We start from the raw sequence: 2,819 nt of genomic DNA on the forward strand, positions 1-2,819 counted from the left end.
TAAACAATCGTGGTACAAAGCTCAATAAAAATATTAAAAATAAAATGCCGATAGCAAGTTAATTATGCACTAAATAAAGTTCTCGTCAATTTTTAAATCATTTTCGCATTCTTTGCTCTTTTGTAAATGATAAATTTTGTTTTGAACTCAGAGGTCTATTCTATTTACACTTTACTAATGATTTTGTAACCCAAAAAATGTATTATCAAAAAATGTTACCAATCCTTGTAAACATAGCCAGCAATGCAGTTATGCAGATTTGGGGAAATTCTGGTATTGCAGATTTCGCGGGACAACATTTTGTTGCCAGCTGATGGGATGATAACAAAGTTTACCGGTTACAGGAGTACACACAAAATAAATAAATATTAAATATTGACAGGAACTTTATATGTCAGTTACAAAATTTTTATTACCAGCGCTCAGTAGACCTGCAATAAACAGAGAACAAGATATTGCCCCGTGAAATATGCAAAAACAGGATTTCTTCAGATTTTTATAGCTGTGTACTTAAGTAACTATGTGGTAGTGAAAACAAAACTCTTAATTAGAGATTGAAAAGCTTAATATCCAAGAATTTTCCAGAAATAAATATTAATAAATCTAGATCTTTTTATTAAAGATATTGCTTGAGAATTTAATGAGCGACTTAAGTATTGCATAGTCATTTTAATATAATATTTAAAACAACAATTTAAATGTGACAATTGTTTCCTTTAAAATCTTTTATTTATATTTGGCATTCCAAACTACATATGTACATATGTATATGTACACGTATACTTAACGCATTATATATTTGTGTATGTACAAGTATGTGTATTATTACACTATGTCTCTGTTGGAACCTTACCTACATTGCGCCCGTATCTTTTAGTATTAAATACAACAATTGAGTTGGACGCAGTGGTGAATAGAAAATGCTAATTTAAATATTTTCCAATTCGCTTCACAGCACATTTATAGCTAATAAGTTAAAATAAGTGTACAACCTCCGAAGTAACAGCAAATAACACCGATAGGTAGTAGGGAAGATGTGTCGGCCCAAATGTTAATTTGAAATTTCAGGAATTCTTATAAATGGAAATAAATTAAAAGTAGGGTAAATAAATTCCTTTGTCCACCTCTTTGTTACACCAAGCAGTGTTACACTTACCCAATGTTTAATTTAAACTTAATACGCACAGAAGTGTGTAATTTCATTCAATTTTAAAAGAAGAATGCCGATATAATAAAATAAAAAGTATGTACAGTGGTGAAAGAAATAATAGAAACTTTTTACTTTGACCAGTTTTGGCTATATTACTTTGTTTATTCGATGTTTAATGTTTTTGTATAAAAGTCTAGCGCAATATATAACACACACCATATAAATCCACATTTCAAAGTTTGTATGAAAATTATAAAAATTCAACAAATTTTATCAAAATCCCCCCAAAAGTTTAAAACTTTTCAATCAGATTTTTTTGAAAAATGTTTGGTATGTAGTTTTATAGCCCATTAAATTTTAGTAGGTAAAACTGCAAACCGTAAGACGCTAGAAAATCGCGTTGATTTTTAATATTTTTTTTGCTGAAGCTACCATTTAAAAAGCATGGTCGAGCTTACTTTATATGGAAGAAAATGCACAACATCGCCAGCCAAATAAATTATTAAAAATCAACGCAATTTGCTAGCGTCTTGCAGTTTGCAGTTTTACCTACAAAAATTTAATGGGCTATAAATATGCATACCCAAAATTTTTCAAAAAAATCTGATTGAAAAGTTTGAAATTTTTGGGGCATTTTGATAAAATTTGTTGAATTTTTATAATTTTTGTAGACAAAGTTTGTTAGACAAAGTTTTGCACTTTCTACTTTTGATGTCAGTGTTCGGCGCAAAAAATTGTTTAAACACATGATTTGGTTTTAAATCTATGCTTATACATACATATGCGGAATCAGAAATAACTGAAAAATCATAGTGTGTATTTAGTCATAGAAATCAAGTTTTTGTCTTTTATTTTTACTTTCAGACCGAACAGTTTGCAGTTTTATGGATACTATTCGCAGTTATCGTACTTGGTAACTCTACGGTGCTTTTTGTAATGTTTGTAAACAAGAACCGGAAATCACGAATGAACTACTTTATCAAACAACTAGCAATCGCAGGTAAACGTTTAACTTTTAATTGCACTGTGGGGAAAATCTGAAGTTTTGAAATCACACGAAAAAAAAACTCTGCGAAACCTAAGCTTAATTTTGGGTCGTAGATTATGGATCTGTATACCGTTTTTCCAGATCATTTTATTTTTACGAAAAAATATTTTTAATTTTTTTAAAAGCCGATTTATAAGTAAATAAGTTTTAAGTGGCTAAATGAAAATGTGCAACAATTTGTTCTATGAAATATGAACAGCAGGAAATAATATTACTCATACGCCATATCGTACATGACCCTGCTCGTAATACTCGTACATAGCGAATGAGTAAAATTTTCCAGCTTAAAGTTTGATTTATTTTCTTTCGCAATGCAAACATAGAATTAAAATATCTTGGGAAAATGATCTGAACTAGACACACTGTATACAAACACACACGTACTCTACGACCCAAAATTAAGGGCCTTATTCTATATCACGAACGATTGGCAGTACGAACGAGTCGTCTGCAGACGACAACCTCTCTAATTGAGATTTTAAACTCTATCGGTCGTCTTCGTCTTGCTTTTCATATATTACGTTGTAATGGTCTCGGTTGCAATTAAACCGGCTAAAATGATGCCGCCGGACTCATTTTTGAAGCATTCCTCTGCAGACGAATCGTTCGTGTTGCCTATCG

At 30.8% G+C, this 2,819-nt stretch overlaps 1 protein-coding gene across 2 annotated transcripts in view; it reads right to left on the reverse strand.

Moving 5' to 3' along the window:
• LOC118735597 (cardioacceleratory peptide receptor) overlaps positions 1-2,819 on the reverse strand; it is a 170,288-nt gene that overhangs the window by 140,783 nt on the left and 26,686 nt on the right. The gene's annotated exons all lie outside the window — the stretch shown is intronic.

This window comes from Rhagoletis pomonella, unplaced genomic scaffold (genome assembly GCF_013731165.1).
Source record: "Rhagoletis pomonella isolate Grant_MI unplaced genomic scaffold, Rhpom_1.0 Rhpom_scaffold_00001, whole genome shotgun sequence".
NCBI classification, from domain to species: Eukaryota; Metazoa; Arthropoda; class Insecta; order Diptera; family Tephritidae; genus Rhagoletis; species Rhagoletis pomonella.